General features: G+C 48.5%; 1 long non-coding RNA gene across 2 annotated transcripts in view; it reads right to left on the bottom strand.

The window, feature by feature from the left end:
- Positions 1-13,879, bottom strand: part of LOC147107089 (uncharacterized) — a 43,266-nt gene extending 29,387 nt beyond the window's left edge. For both annotated transcript variants that reach the window (XR_015081024.1, XR_015081023.1), the window contains exon 1: positions 13,785-13,879. This is a non-coding gene — a long non-coding RNA (uncharacterized LOC147107089). The remainder of the gene's footprint in view (positions 1-13,784) is intronic.
- Between the last annotated feature and the right edge of the window lie 3,590 nt (positions 13,880-17,469).

The raw sequence follows: 17,469 nt of genomic DNA on the forward strand, positions 1-17,469 counted from the left end.
TCAAGTTTCACAAACGGAACCAGCATAAGGATGAAAGCAATGCTGATTATTTAACAGAACTGCGCAAACTATCAAAACACTGCCAGTTTGGAGCGGGACTGGCAGATACCTTAAGGGACAAGTTTGTGTGTGGGCTTCAAAGTGAAGGAACCCAGAAACAGCTTTTATCTGAAAAGGACCTTACGCTGGAAAAGGCTTTCAGCATTGCGGTATCATATGAAGCAGCAGCACGGGGCGCTGCAGAGATACAACAGAGACCACAAGAATATGGCACAAACGAAATGTCATATGGAACAGAGAAGTGCTATCGCTGCGGCAGAACAACACACGACCAGAATGATTGCTGGTTCAAAGACAAAGTGTGCAGACAGTGTGGAAAAGTAGGACACACAGCACGAGTCTGCAGGTCGGGAAAGAAAACCAGCAATAAGAAACCTACCAAAGAAAAATACAAGAAGGTACATAAGATGACGGAGAATAGTTCAGACGAACAAAAGAGTGATAACGACTCCGAAAGCAGGGAACTCAGTTGTCTGAAACTACATAATGTGATCACAACGGAGGATCACCGAACCACTTGGATCACTCTCAAGATAGCAGGAGTCCAGGTAAAGATGGAATTGGACACAGGATCAGCCCTAACATTCATAAACCGATGGGACTTCGAGCGGCTATTCTCACACATACCCTTGAGAGACACAAACATTATTTTGAAGACGTACACGGGGCAAAAAGTCTACCCCAAAGGAAAAATAAGGGTGACCGTTATATATAACGGTAAGGAAACACCAAAACTAGACCTGTATGTATTGCAAGATGGAGGACCACCATTACTGGGACGTGAATGGATCCAGAAAATACAACTGGATTGGCATTCCATACAGGCACTGACTGTGGCTGACAAAAAGGATGATGACGTTACACCTGGGCGACTGTCAAAGATCCTAACTGACGCGAAAGAAGTGTTCCAGCAAGAACTCGGAACACTAAAAGGCATGACAGCGATGATTAAAATTGAAGAAAACGTAAGGCCAAAATTTTTTAAGGCCAGACCGGTACCTTATGCGATCCGCCCAGCCGTCGAAGCAGAGCTGGAGAGTCTGGAACATTCAGGTGTACTGTCCAAGGTAGACTGGAGCGAGTGGGCTACACCCATCGTCCCTGTGATGAAAAAGTTGTTGAGCAGCACGCCTGGGGAACCAAGGAAGGTTCGCATCTGTGGGGACTTTAAGGTAACAGTGAACCCGGTCCTTCACACCGTACAATATCCACTTCCGCGGATTGAAGATATTTTCGCCTCGCTATCTGGAGGGAAACGCTTCACTAAGATTGATCTGGCCCAGGCGTATCTGCAAATGGAGGTAGAAGAAGCATCAAAAAAATACCTCACAATCAACACCCATAAAGGTCTCTACCAATACAACCGGCTGGTATTCGGGGTAGCATCAGCTCCAGCTATTTGGCAGAGGGCAATGGAACAAGTCCTGCAAGGGATCCCAGGGACCCAGTGTTATTTGGACGACATCCTGGTCACGGGCGAAAATGACAGTGATCACCTTGCCAACCTGGAGCAGGTGCTCACTAGATTGCAGGAATATGGGCTCCGAGCTAGCCGCCCCAAATGCGAGTTTTTTAGAAAACAGATCTCGTATTGTGGCCACGTTATCGATAAAGAGGGGTTACATAAGTCCCCAGAGAAGATTGAGGCAGTAGTCAAGGCTCCAGCACCGGAAAATGTGTCACAACTGACGTCGTTCCTCGGGCTGGTAAACTACTACCATAAGTTCTTGCCAAATTTGTCTACAATACTACACCCACTGAACACCCTACTGCAAACTGGGGTGCCATGGAAGTGGAGTGACGAATGTAGACGAGCTTTCCAGAAGAGCAAAACACTAATCACATCGAAAGAGGTATTGGCCCATTACAACCCGGCATTACCAATTCGGTTGGCATGTGATGCGTCACCCTACGGCATTGGAGCGGTGCTGTCGCACAAATTCTCGGACGGCTCAGAGAGGCCAATAGCCTTTGCGTCATGATCACTAACCTCAGATGAGCGTAACTACGCCCAGATTGACAGGGAGGCACTCAGCCTAGTGTGGGGAGTGAAAAAGTTCAATCACTATCTGCACGGGCAGAAATTCACCTTGCTGACTGATCACCAGCCTCTTGTCTCCATTTTTAATCCGAAGAAGGGCGTTCCGGTGATGACTGCGCAACGACTACAAAGATGGTCACTTTTTCTAGGGGCGCACCACTATGAGATTGAATATAAGGGCACGAAACAGCATGGAAATGCTGATGGGCTATCACGCCTGCCACTGCCTACTGCGGAGGAAGCACCAGCAGTGGATCCTGTCGAAATATTCCATTCGACTATAGTTGAATACCTACCGGGAACTAACGCTTGTATCGAAAAGGAAACCCAAAATGACCCGACACTGTCTCGGGTATATGATTTGACGGTGAAGGGATGGCCAGCACATGGCGACTCACTGTTGCCAGCATTCTCGACAAGGAGAGAACAGCTGTCAGTGTGCCGGGGGACCTTGATGTGTGGATCCCGAGTGGTAATTCCACCCAAGTTAAGGGATAGAGTGCTCAATGAGCTTCATGAGGGTCATCTGGAAGGGGTAAAAATGAAAAGCCTAGCCAGGGCTTATGTGTGGTGGCCGGGAATCGATAAACAAATCGAGGACCTGACCAAGAGCTGCTCAGGATGCCAGAGAGTCCAAAATGCACCACCACAGGCCCCTCTACACCCATGGGAGTGGCCCTCATCTCCATGGCAATGGGTGCATATTGATTTTGCTGGTCCATTCATGGACTCAATGTTTTTAATAGCCGTGGATGCGCACTCGAAATGGCCTGAGGTCATCAAAATGTCCTCCACCACCACGGAGAAAACTATTGCAGTCCTATGGACCATTTTTGCCAGGAATGGCTTGCCAGAACAGATTTGCTCCGACAACGGACCACAGTTTGTGTCCGAAGAGTTCTGGAGGTTCTTGAAAAAGAATGGGGTAACGCATTACACATCCACCCCATATCATCCAGCCACAAATGGATTGGCTGAGAGGTTCGTACAAACCTTTAAGAAGGCAATAAAGGCTATGTACAATGACAACATTCCGCTGCAGCACAAGGTGGACAATTTCCTGTTCGCCTTCCGGAATGCGACACATGCAGTCACCAACCAGACCCCAGCCATGATGTTCTTTAACTGAAGGTTAAGATCTAGCCTGGATTTGCTCAGACCAAACGTACGAAGAGATGTTGAGAGTAAGCAATTCCAGCACATCCATGAGAAGCCAACAAGGAGCTTAAATGTAGGGCAACCAGTCTTGGCCCGCGACTACCGAACAGAAAAATGGCAGCCAGGAACGATATGCACACGGCAGGGCCCACTAATGTACACAGTGGACGTTGGGGAGAGCATCGTGAGACGCCATGCTGACCAGATCCTAGAGTCACAGGAACAAGTCAACCCCATGCCTCGCCCATACGTACCTGGTGATGAACCCGACGTACAGGTAGCATCTACCCCAGAAACAGTAGCATCGGAAGCTGATGAACCAACCGACGACAGGGGGCCAGAATCGCCTCCGCACCAAGAGCAAGACACTCGGGAAAGGCGCTATCCAGAAAGGATCAGGAAGCCTCCCCAAAGACTGAATATATAAATAGACTATTTTCAGCTAATGTTGCATGTTAAAAGTGTTAATTGTAATTAGTTTGATATTTAATTGTTAAATGAGTGTTATGGTACTGTTAATCTAAAAGGGGAGGAATTGTAATGTATATACCTTTAAGGGAGGAACTACTTTTTACAGCTCATGTATACTGTAGTACCGGCAGTGACCACACCTGTATATAGCACTGAGAAGTAATCTGTACAGGCAGTTCCACTGTGAGCCACGTTGAGTAAACACCTGTTGTACCGTTTCTCCTGCAGTCTGTGTCTTATTATGCACAGACACAACATCTGCCATGGCTGATCTACAAGCCTTATGATTCAGTGGTGTGTCTTAGTCCCCTTGGCTTTCTCTGCCACTGCTCAGTGTCCTAAAGTGGCCAGAGCAAGGGCTGGAAAAGTGTACAACTGGAACTGGCTGAGTCTGAATGGCAATCAAATCTGGGATTCAAACTAAGACTTTCTGGACTGAAATTTATTGCTCTACAACATGAACTACCTGGCCACTTGGCCCACTCTTGTCTGACTGCATTACTTCAGCAACGGGCTTAAGTGTGCAGAACATGGAAGATTTTGCGAAAGGTTTCCATTATGCATCACAAAGGAGGTATTTTGTCAAAAGTTGTTCTGGTAGTTATCGCTTTAACTCTCAGTTGTTGCACATAAACCTCCAGAAAACACTGGCAGTTGGAGACGGTCTTTCAAGGAAAGGATTCAGATGTGCTGACTCTCCAAAAGACAAAGCTGAAGTTGAACGAGTGAGGAATCCTCTCAGATCTGGTGGTTACCTTGAGATTTCAAGAGGTGGAACTTATGACAGTTTAGAATCACAGGTAGATTACAGAAGTTCTCTGTGGATCTATAAGTCAAGTACAAGTGATTAGATTAGTTACCTGAGTTGCAATCTATTCTATCTTTCAAGGCACTTAGATGATACTCCCACAGCAAACTTATCACTGTTAAATTACTTGCTTGTTTATCATTTATTTAATAAATTTACTTCATGTTTTATACTTTAAGCAAGGTTTATTGTGAGTTTCTACCTAATAACCATTCCCATTGCCAGAAAGCCAACTGGGCCAATCTTGAAGAGGGTGCCTCCAACAGGCGTGGGTAAAAGATGCATTTTTTTTTTGTCCTTCCCCAATATGGCGGGTGGCACACTTCCAACCGGAAATGTGAGCATGCTTCCTGCCTGTCATATTAGGGCCTTAGTAGTCCCGAGTAGCGTCTCACTAGAAAAACTTCTTAAAGGGGTGCTCAGATAAAAGGGATCGGTTTGCTATTGTGCTTAGTGGATTCTAAAAGATTTTTGAGTTTGGAGATGCTTCTTTCTAGGTTTTTTTTGCCTTGCCCTCATTAAGCTTTATCTGCTCGTCATGGGTGCCATTTTTGCTTCATTGCTTTGGATGGAGGAACAGTTGGAAGAAGTGAAGTAGCACCAAAAGCAGCAGTCTTATGTATAAATTGGGGACTCTATAATAGATGTGAACAGGAGCATTTTGTCATATATTTGGAAGTTTTCTTAGATTAGGAACTAGATATAGTTATCTTAAATCAACATTATTTTTATTGTTGTCTTAGAAATGACTTCACAATAAGATATGTGAAGTGCAGTTTATATTTTTCAACTCATTAACATAACTTCAGATTCTTATCGGTGGCCATCTTGAAAAGCAGATCAGTGTACGTGACACAATTTAATGAATTTCTATGAAATGTTTAACTCCGATTGAAGGCAGAAGTACTATAAATATCAAAGCTCTTTGCATTCGTCATTCTGCCCTCCCCCCACCCCCACCCCCACCCTCCACCCAATAGGCACTCATACACTCACTTAACACTAGGTGCAGAATGCTCTCTTATGTCTTGTCATAAAAATAATGGCCCAGATTTTCTGTGGCCTACAACCGCACACATGATGTGTACACAGCCGTAAGTGCCCCGCATGTTCCGGGTTTCCGCGTGTGATGTGCATGCGCGAAAACACGGAATTTGCAATCCGACAAGCTTCAGCTCGACAGACCCACAGCATCCCCGGGAAATGGACATTCGTTGGTGGAGAATTGGGCTATTTGCCCAACTACTGCCCAGCGAATGCCCACGAAACTCTTACACCTGGTAAGAGCAGGCATAAGGCCTTCTTTTACCAGTGTAAGAGTTTAAATAAATATTAAAATAATTTTTTTTTAATTATTTAAACATTAAAAAACCTTTAAAATTAGTTTAGGTTATTTTTAGCCCCTTTAAAACATTAAAATTTATTTTTCAAAAAATTTAATTAAATTGTATTTTAATTCGTTTTGAACATGTAATGACTTATTTTTATTTAAGTTGTGTGTAGTTGTGTTTTTTTAGGAGCTTCCTATTTATGTTTATGGGGATTCCGTACATAAATGGAATCACCATAAGCATAATGGGAATCCCCCTTTGTGATTGGTTGGACTGGCCCACATGATCCCAGGGCGCTTGCGAAACGCGTGCACCCATGGGATACGTGGGCCTTTACGCAGGTGTAGAGGCCCAGGAGCGCGAGTCTACGAACCTCCGGGACCATCTTGCAGTTCGGAGGCATTCGCCCACAGGACGCCTCCGACTGCAAATTCAGGCCCAATACCCTTCAGAGCTGGAGTTCAGCAAATTCATTGACAATTTTCAGGAAGAAACAAGTAGTTATAAAACAAATAGATACATAGATCATGTTAAATTTCTACGGTGGCAATCATTCAAAGATAAGTTTGCAATCGATACTTGTCATTTTATGAAATATAATGAAGTACAGATAGCTCAACTCCACTGACTGTATGACAAATTAACATCCTCCACTATGTGTGTTATGGTCATTTAAGATAACAGAATCGGCCCAATAATGCAATGGTGAGAGCCCCGAATTATCAGACATTGAGGCATGAGGCCCATGGAGGGTTCTAAGAACCTAACATGAAACATAGAAACATAGAAGATAGGAGCAGGAGTAGGCCATTCGGCCCCTCAAGCCTGTTCTGCCATTTAATGAGATCATGGCTGATCATCCAAATTCAGTACGCTGTCCCTACTTTCTCCCCATATCCCTTGATCCCTTTAGCCTTAAGAAATATATCTACCTCCTTCTTGAATATATTTAATGAATTGGCCTCAACGGCCTTCTGTGGTAGAGAATTCCACAGGTTCACCACTCTCTGGGTGAAGAAATTCCTCCTCATCTCAGTCCTAAATGGCTTACCCCTTATCCTTAGACTGTGATCCCTGGTTCTGGACTCCCCCACCATTGGGAACATCCTTCCTGCATCTAGTCTGTCTAGTCCTGTTAGAATTTTATAAGTTTCAATGAGATCCCCTCTCATTCGTCTAAACTCTAGCAAATACAAGCCCAATCGACCCAATCTCTCTTAATACGTCATTCCTGCCAACCCAGGTATCAGTCTAGTGAATCTTCGCTGCACTCCCTCCATGGCAAGAACATCCTTCCTCAGATAAGCCGACCAAAACTTCACACAGTACTCAATGTGTGTTCTCGCCAAGGCCCTGTACAACTGCAGCAAGACATCCTTGCTCTTGTACTTGAGTCCTCTCGCTATGAAGGCCAGCATACCATTTGCCTTCTTAACCGCCTGCTGCACCTGCATGCTTACGCTCAGCGATTGGTGCACAAGGATATCCAGGTCTCATTGCACTTCCCCTTTTCCCAATCTATTGCCGTTCAGATAATAATCTGCCTTCCTGTTTTTGCCACCAAAGTGGATAACCTCACATTTATCCACATTGTACTGCATCTGCCATGCATCTGCCCAATCACTCAACCTGTCCAAATCATACTGGAGTTTGTCTGCATCCTCCTCACAGCACACACGTCCACCCAGCTTTCTGTTGTCTGCATACTTGGAGATATTACATCTAGTTCCCTCATCTAGATCATTAATATATATTGTGAATAATGGGTCCTAGCACCGATCCCTGCGGTACCCCAGTAGTCACTGCCTGCCACTCGGAAAAAGACCCGTTTATTCCAACTCTTTGCTTCCTGTCTGCCAACCAGTTCTCTATCCAAGTCAGTACCTTACCCCCAATCCCATGTGCTTTAACTTTACATGCTAATCTCTTATGCGGCACCTTATCGAAAGCCTTCTGAAAGTCTAAATATACCACATCCACTGGTTCTTCCTTAACTATTCTACCAGTTACATCCTCAAAAAATTCCAGTAGATTAGTCTGTTATGTCTGACATTGGTGATAGGTACTCGATTGCCTTGGCCTGAGCACATGGAGTTTGATTGTGCTGTTATCATTGTATTGTGTATAGGTATTCGATTGCTTTTGCCTGGGAGTGTGTGTGTGGAGCAGCCATTAAAAAAGCAACATGAACTGAACTCTGCTTACGGCCTCTGGATTATCTTTGCAAACGCAACATTTGGCGACGAGGATGGCTGAACTCTCTCTTCCACCACCTCCTCCCTTCCTTGCACTACCCGGTGAGCCGCTGATCCCATGGGTTCACTGGTTACAGTCCTTTGAAACCTATTTCATTGCTCTTGGACTAGAAAATGTGAGTACATCACGGAAAAAGGCACTGTTATCCCATTGCTTGGGAGCGGAGGGCCAGCGTGTTCTTGGGACATTATGCACAGCAGACTCAATTCAAACATATGATGAGGCTGTGGCTCTGTTAAGCACACACTTCTCTGCCCCACAAAGTGCCCTCCTGCGGCGATTCATTTTTAAACAGCGTCACCAACTCCCCGGTGAGTCTGTGCATCAATACGTGGCTAATTTGAGGGGGTTAGCTAGCTCATGCAAGTTCAGTGCACTACAAGACGAGATGGTGCGTGATCAACTAATAGAGCACACCAACAACGTGAGAGTGCGTGAAAGACTGTTACTCGAGTCCGACGATCTGTCGTTGTCACAGGCAGTCAACATTGCCTTTCAAGTGGAGTCTGCAGCCAAATGTGCAGCGAAACTAGCACACACACCCAGTGACAGTGCCCTCGGTCCCGACAGCTCTGACACGGTAATGCTCGCGCGACGGCAGCAACGCGCACTACCGCGGCAACAGTGTGGAAACTGCGGATCTTGTTCACATGCTACCAGAGCGCAGAATTGCCCCGCGCGCGGCCAAGCCTGTCGCAATTGTGGAAAACAAAATCACTTTGCCAATGTCTGCCGCTCTGCCCCGGTTGCTACAAATGAACACTCTCAGTCCTCAAGCACTATAATTCACAACGTGAGCTCTGGGCCAGTAGTGGCTTTCAAGTCATGCACAATTAACCTGAATGATGTGTGCATTCTGCTGTTGTTGGATACCAGTGCCAGCGTCTCACTGCTGAATGTGGACACATTCAAATGCTTTTTCAGCTCCCTGCCACTCTCTGCGCCCTCCACTGCCCTTTGCGGGTATGATAATTAGAAAATTGGACTAGTGCGCTCAGTCAACCTCACTGTACGCTATGGAACAAAAGTTTTGCCAGATTTTTGTTTTCACGTGGCACGCCAAGGAGCTAACCTGATGGGACTGGATCTTTTCACTGACCTGGGTTTTTCTCTCTTGGACACCGGCGGGTCTGCGATTCTGCATGTCGCCTCACCGTGGTGCCAAACATGGCCAGCACTCTTTGAGGGTCTGGGCTGCCTGACTGCCTTCACCCACCAGCCCATGGTTGACTCCACTGTTACCCCTGTCATTCAGCCACTGCGCCACATCCCGCTTGCTCTCCATGACGGGGTCACAGCTGAACTAAAGCAGCTACTGGAAGCTAGCATCATCGAACCAGTTGATGCCTCCCCATGGGTCTCCAACCTGGTGGTCGCAATGAAAAGGTCAGGTGGTCTACGCGTCTGTGTTGATCTTCGAGCAGTGAATAAGGCCGTAATCCCTGACAAATATCCACTGCCCACGTCAGAGGAACTCACAGCGCAGTTCTATGGTTCCATCCTGTTCTCGAAATTGGATCTTCAACAGGGCTATCTACAGGTTCCCCTCCACCCCAGCAGCAGGGACCTCACTGCTTTTGTGACACATGCTGGCGTCTTTCGGTACACCAGGATGCCATTTGGACTTAGCTCTGCACCCAGCTGCTTCCAAAAGGTGATGTCCTCTGTGCTCGCGGGCATTCCTGGGGTGGCCATCTACCTGGATGACATCGTCGTGCATGGGCCCTCGACCTCCACTCACAACGAACGCCTTCAAAGAGTTTTCACGGCTCTAGCAAAACACAAGCTCACACTGAATGGCGAAAAGCGTGTCTTTGCTGTTTCAGAGATCAAATTTGTGGGGTTTCGGTTGTCGGCTGATGGTATATCCCCACTCCAGTCAAACGTGGATGCCATTCACAGCATCCCAGAACCCAGCTCTGCAGCACAGGTTGCCTCCTTCCTTGGTATGACTGGGTACTACCTGAAGTTTTTGCCCCAGTACTCAGCCACCACAGCCCCACTGCGCCAGCTCCTGCAAAAGGATGAGCCCTGGGTGTGATCACAAGCCTGTATGGAAGCTGTTCGCCTCCTCAAATCGCAGCTCACGTTACCTCCAGTGTTGGCTCACTTTGACGTCGCCAGCCCCACCCTCGTCACCTGCGACGTGTCCGCTGCAGCTGTGGGGGCGGTGTTATCGCAGATACAGAATGGAGTGGAGAAACCAATCGCCTTTGCCTCCCGAGCCCTTAGCCCCACCGAACAGAAGTACTCAGTAGGCGAGCGTGAGGCGCTGGCGTGCATCTGGGCATGTGAGCGGTGGCACCTGTACACGTATGGCCGTGCCTTCACCCTGCGAACCGATCACCAGGCTCTCACTGCCCTGCTGTCGACATCCGGCATGGGCCACAGACCACTGCGTCTACACCGCTGGTCTGACCGCCTCCGCCAATACAATTTCAGTCTCCAGTTCACACCAGGACGTGACAATATTGTTGCAGATCTGCTCTCCCGCACTGTCTCTGCCCCAGCCCCACTCGTCGGGTCTGACCATGTGGAACAGGATATCGTCCAGATGCTGCACACGCCTCTCCAAACCACAGTCTCTCTCCAGGAGCTCAAAGTGGCTTCTGAACAGGATCCGGCCCTCTCCCAGCTGTGCACCTTCATCAGAGATGGCTGGCCTCGCAAGGTGCCTGAGGAACTGTCTGCCTACTCCAGAGTTAAAGAGGAGCTCTCCTGCTGGAATGACTCCTGTGTTGCACGTGGGCTCTGCACTGTGGTCCCAAGTGCCCTTCGTGCGTGTGTTTAATCCATGGCGCATGAGGGCCACTTGGGCATAGTGAAGCTCAAACAACGATGCCGAGACCTAGTGTGGTGGCCAGGTATCAACAGGGAAATCGAGGCCCTGGTCAAGGACTGTGCAGCCTGCCTTGTAAGTGGCAAGACTGGCCACCAAGCTCCTCCACCCCTGCAACCCATTGCCTGGCCCTCTCAGCCCTGGAGCACCTGCAGCTGGACATCTGTGGGGAGATCCAGGGTGTCCCCCACCATCAATGGTTCCTAGTGGTGACCTATGACCTGCACTCAAAATGGCCAGAGGTCACTGCCGTGGGCTCCGTCACCTCTCGGGTCATCATTGATATCCTTGAGTCCCTCTTCTCCCGCTGGGGGCATCCAAAGGCCATCACCACAGACAATGGCCCCCAAATGGTCTCTTCGGAACGCTCCTCTTACCTTGAGAGCAAGGGCATCCGTCACGAGGCAAATGGGGGGGTGGAGCGTTTTAACCAGACACTGAAAAATGGCCTCAGAGCACACCTATCCCAGGGGTGTGCGTTTGACAAGGCCCACCTCCACACACTGCTGCACTACAGAGCCACCCAGCATTCCACTACAAGGGTCTCACCCGCATCCCTCATGCTAGGCCGTGAGCTTATGCTGCCCCTTGGCAACTCCGCCCCTTGCTAGCTCAGAGCCCTGCTCCACCAGCTCAAGCCACAGTCGCTAGACAGCAGGAGAAGATGAAACTCCGCTTCGACCAGTCGAAGAGGGCCAAGGCGCCCAACATCTCAGTCTCCGATTGGGTCAGAGTCCGCAGGCCTCACCGCAACAATAAGATGGCGTCATTCTGGTCCTCCCCTCTCCAAATCAGCCGCCAACTTGGACCAGCCACTTTCTGCCTCACTGACAGCTCTCGGTGGCATGCCAGCCGCCTTCGGAAGGTGCCAGCACCCCGATGCGGGATTATACGGATCTAATCCCCAAGCCTTGCCCCCAGAGTGGCGGGATGCACATGTGGTTCAGCCAGCCAACCCTCAAGCAGATATTGTGCCTCAGCCTGCTCCTCACCAGTCCCCACTTCGGCCTGCTCTTCACCAGTCCGCGCCTCGGCCTGTTCGTACACGTTCTCGTCCTGGCCACCTACAGGACTTTGTCACTACATTTCATGTTTGAAATTCTGTGAGGGGGGAGGAAATGTTATGTCTGACATTGGTGATAGGTACTCGATTGCCTTGGCCTGAGCACATGGAGTTTGATAGTGCTGTTATCATTGTATTGTGTATAGGTATTCGATTGCTTTTGCCTGGGAGTGTGTGTGTGGAGCAGCCATTAAAAAAGCAACATGAACTGAACTCTTCTTACAGCCTCTGGATTATCTTTGCAAATGCAACATAGTCAAGCACGATTTATCTTTTGTAAATCCATGTTGACTTTGTTGATTGTGAGCAAGGCATATTAGAGCCATAAAAAAATCTTTAGATTAGGAACCTCCCCACAATCGGATTGGAGTGCCTGTGTAGCACCCCAGTTGCCGAGCGACCATTCCCAACATTAGTCCAGAGAATTTCTTTGCCTGAATGGCCCTTACCTTTCCCTAAGGCCACCCAGCTTGCCTCCCTTCTGCTGTTCAGCCCAAAAGGCCAAAGTTCTCTATCAGCACTGCTGTCCTCCCCTTACCAGGAAAAAGAATGCTGGCGCGCCACAGACAGCCGGCAGCCCTTCACTGGCTGTTGTTGCATAAAACTCCAGCCCCTGCACCACCAGCGCATCCTGCAATACGCACCAAGGGTGCCGGAAAAATAATTAATAAGCTGACCTGAATAGTGCCGGCCTCTGCACAACTGCAGAGGGACCACATTATTGACCAAATATGTTAACTGTAAATTCCTGTTCCGGGGATATTGTTTCCTATATCAGAAATGTATGCAGTATTTATTTAGTTCACACTTACTGCTTCTCCAGTTCAATTCATGTGCTGAATGATAATAAACTAATGTTACGCTGCCAGGCAAACACATGTATTGAATTTTTCTTGGCCACAAAACGTCAGAATCTTTGTTTCCAGCTTTGTATTCCAAACACCATCAGTGGTAACTAATTTGTAACTGGATTGCACTGTGTTGCTGCACACTCATGGACAACTGTGGCTTTTTTTGTTATTACTAAAAATAATCAAACACTTACTGCAATTCTGTTCTATATATTTTTATTCATAACTTTAATATAATTTAATAATTGACTAAAATACCAATTAAAGCAGCTGTTGGGGGACAGTTCTCATTGAACAAACTAGATTGCTTTTGAGATATTGGATTCAGCATCTGATACCACTCAGCTAAACAAGCCCTCGCCTCCTATGAACCATTTAGCTGCCCAATATCTAGGTCATTTGTAGTGATCCTAGGTTTGAACCAAAAACCCTCATCACTGTACTTCAGCTTATTGGTCATATCATGTACCCTCACACAATCAACCTCCTCTTCATAAGGAGGTAAAATAAATACTCCATTGGAGCATGGCTTAGGCTATAAACTGCCAAACAGATTTATTAAACAGTAGTTAACAATAACAATGACACACAAGATTTATAATAGACACAGGCTTCACTTCCTCATTAAACGCCAAACATTGCAGTTGTGTTTGCTGCGCTAAATTTCAATATGAACTGGCCCTGGCACAAGGTCACAGGGAGGTAACCTTATGTGCAGTATGCTGCGGACCTTCCATAAAGTCTCTTTGGTCCATCTATATCTCTCTGGTGACTTCAGCTGGACTACTGATTTAGAAACAGACAGGCTGATATACGCTTTCAAAATATTACTGGGAGAATGGAAATTTAAATATGCATTTCCTAAATGTAAATAGAGCTGGCAATCAAACATATATTTATACTAACCCCCAGAGAATGCTTGTATTTAACTTGAATGGCTTGTCCCCTCTCCGCCAATATATGTTGCAGACATAATGGCCGCGATTTTGCCGGCGCTCAGAGGGCGGGTTTGGAGGCGGGTCAGGTGGTAAAGTCACAAACATTTACGGCGGGTTCCGATCCCGCTATCAACCCGCCTCTGTGCAACTGTCCCAAAGGTGACCGCCCAGACTCCTGATCGGTCCCGCCACCAAGCGGCGGGATAGGCCCTTAAGGCAGTTAACAGCTTGTTAACGTCCTGGATAATGCTATTTTGACAGCGGTTTTATATTTTGCCACTTTTTCTGCATGTTCCACGCTATTCCCAAACCACGCCAGTTGATCGTGTCGGGTTCACAAGTGGCTGCCTTCTTGACAGCTGCAGCTCCAGCATAAAAACGGAGCTCTCAACAAGGATCAGTTGCAGGTGGAATAACTTTGTTTTTTTCAGGTCTTGCAAAACTTTTTGCAGGTCTACTGATCTTGGAAGTGGTGAAGCTGAGATCCATCTCCACTGTGACCTCCTGGGAAAACCCTCTCCCCACATTGACTGAGCACTTCCTCAACGGAGATATCTACCAGCAGCATGGGAACCATTTATTTCCTTTCATCCTGGTCCTCAGATTCGGAGGAAGAGCAGCTGCAGCAACAGCAGAACCAGGCACAACAGCAGCAGCAACAACAGGAGCGCCAACCTGCTGCTCACCCACCTGAAGCTGCACAGGGCAGACGGCGTCAGCGCAGGGCTGCACGTCGCCGCAGGAGATACCCCCAACACAGGGTTTACAGGCTGAGGATGACCTTCCTCAACATGACTGAGCAGCAGTGCCAAAGGAGGCTGAGACCTTCGCGAGAGGTAGTCGGTGACATCTGCGCAATGTTGCACCAACACCTGGAGCCCAGAGGAGCGGGTGGACACCCCTTACCAGTGGCTGTCAAAGTCACCACTGCCCTCAATTTTTTTGCTTCAGGGTCCTTCCAGGGCTCATCAGCAGACATCAGCGGCATCTCCCAGTCGGCCGCTCACACTTGCATCACGCAGGTTACCGATGCCCTCTTTTCAAAGGCGCACAATTACATCCACTTCTCCATGGATCAAGCAAGTGTAACCGCGCAGTCAGCTGGCTTTGCAAATATGGCAGGCTTGCCAAGGGTGCAGGGCATCAGAGACTGCACACATGTGGCCCTTAGGGCACCCCATCACAACCCTGCTGTTTTTGTCAACCGCGAGGGCTTCCACTCCCTTAATGTGCAGCTGGTATGTAACCACAGGAAGGACATTTTGCATGTTTGCGCGAAGTACCCTGGCAGTTGTCATGACTCGTTCATCCTGCGGCAGTGTAGTGTGCCTCAGCTCTTCAATGGGCCAACACAACTTTCCGGATGGCTACTTGGAGACAAGGGCTATCCCCTGAAGACGTGGCTGATGACGCCGTTGAGGAGGTCATCGAACGAAGCTGAGGAGCGCCACAATGCCAGCCACATTTCAACCAGGTCCATCATCAAGTAAACCATTGGCTTGCTGAAGATGCGATTCAGATGTCTAGACAGATCAGGTGGAGCCATACAGTACTCAGCAGCCAGGGTCTCCAGAATCATCGTGGTCTGCTGTGCACTGCACAACAATGCACAGCATCATGGCTTGCAGCTGCCTGAGGAACAAGTGGCTCAGCGCATAGCCTCCTCAGATGAGGAGGAGGAGGAGGAGGAAGACCTTGCGGAGGCGGATGAGCCAGCTCCAGCAGCATGCGAGCACATTGCTGCACAGGATGCAAGGGATGCACTAATCTTTGCCAGATTCACTTAGGTAGATGAATCAAAAACATGTGGCTGGCACCTTCTTATCACACCTTAGACAATGGACAAGTACCTGTGGGTTCCTATCACTCTGACCACCATCATTGGCAGGCATCCTCTGGGTTTGCAAGCCTGTGAGGGCTCGGCAACAGTCTGCTCCTCCTGCATCTGTGCAGGGGCTGAGATGCCCATCTCAGATGGATGAGGACTCTGGTGGGGCTCTGACATAGGGCTACTTAGTGGCATGGGAGTGTGAGTGCTTGGAGATGAGCCCCCACTTCCTTGTTGCCTGCCACCAACATCCCTCTCATGGGTCAGCTCCACTTCAGTGCTAGCAAGTGGCTTGACAGCACCTTGCTGCACATCAGGGGGGCCATGAGGACCCGTATCTGCACTGGCAGTCCTACTCAAAAGGACTTCCATGAAGCTCTGGTTTCTCTGCTCAATAGCTGCCCATCGCTCCTCCAGAGATGTCAATCTATTCTGAACATTCACCATGTTTTCCAGACTCTGGCGACTTATTTCCTCCATGGCCGTAGCCATCCTCTCCTCTACCATAGCCATCCTTTCCAGAGAGGCAGCCATCCTTACCACAGAGGCAGCCATCCTTTCCATGGAGGTTGCCATCCTTTCTGTGGCAGTGTGTTCATGCACCATTGCCTCCACAAAGGCACTGCTCATGTTAGAGATGGACCCCTCTATCCTCTCCACAATCGCAGTAACCCTAGAGACAAAACCTGCCAGAGACTCCTGCACTTTTTCCTGGAGTTCCAGCACCGCTCTCCTTCTGGATGGACCCAGAGGCACAGGGTCCACATGCAGCTGAACAGAGCTGGGATCGCCTTGCGGCCTCCGACGAGGATGCTCCACTGCTGTCCCTGTCTCCACCATCTGCTGATGCTCACTTGTGAGCTGTGATACACCAGGTGCCAACACTGCTCTATCTCCCGAAGGTCCCACCGAGGTGTGCGTATCTGCGCTGGTGCTGGGTGCGCTTAATTCTGCTGACGCTGCGCCCTCAGAGGTTGCAGGTTCCTCGGAGGAGTCTTCCGGCTCAGGCTCTTCCTCCTGGACAGTGGGAAGGGGGGCTGTCGATGGTCCTGTGGGGGAGTAAAGGCATGAGATAGACATGTGATATTAACGTAGCATGCACATTGAATAGTGCAGATGATCATAAGTCAATCTGTATGAGCATCAGATGCCATATCAGTCACTCATGCAATGTAAATGAGAGAGATGCAAATCTATTCTGTCACTAGCTTGCTCTGCTGCGCCCATCTGACCATCTCCCACTTCCAGATCCTCATCGCCTCCAATGATTTCCAGGGCTGCCACCTCAGCGTTGGTGAGATGGGCTATTGAGGCTGGCCCTCCTCCTGTCTTAGCCCTCTCCCTCTTATTGTGGGCTCTCTTTTCTTGCAATGAGGGACACAAGTGGAGTTTGAGTGAGAATGATGGAGTGAGTGTAGAGAATCCATAGCATAGATGCTTAGAAGGAGACAAAGATGGAGTGAGGTGCCAAGCCCAAGGGCCCTCTGCATTGTTAGTTGTTGTTATAGCATCACAGTGATAGGGAGTGTGAGGGCAGCATAGTCGAATAGTGAAGTGATTGTGTACATAGAGAGAGAGGGATGGTTAAGGGTACAAGGGATGTAAGGGTAAAGTGGGATGTGCAGGATTAGGTTGACAATGCAGAGTGCTGGTGATGAGAGGAGATGGGGAGCAGACTGAGGCCAAGTGTGATGTTATATTCTCTTTTCCTAAGCTGACCAGGTCATTGAACCTTTTTCTGCACTGCACCCAGGTTCGAGGGCACATGGATCTGGAGCTCACCTCCTGAGCAATTTGCAGCCAGGCTGCTTTGGTTTGCTGTGGT

Source organism: Somniosus microcephalus, chromosome 15 (genome assembly GCF_052327205.1).
Source record: "Somniosus microcephalus isolate GS21.2 chromosome 15, FLI_Smic_1.0, whole genome shotgun sequence".
Classification (NCBI taxonomy): domain Eukaryota; kingdom Metazoa; phylum Chordata; class Chondrichthyes; order Squaliformes; family Somniosidae; genus Somniosus; species Somniosus microcephalus.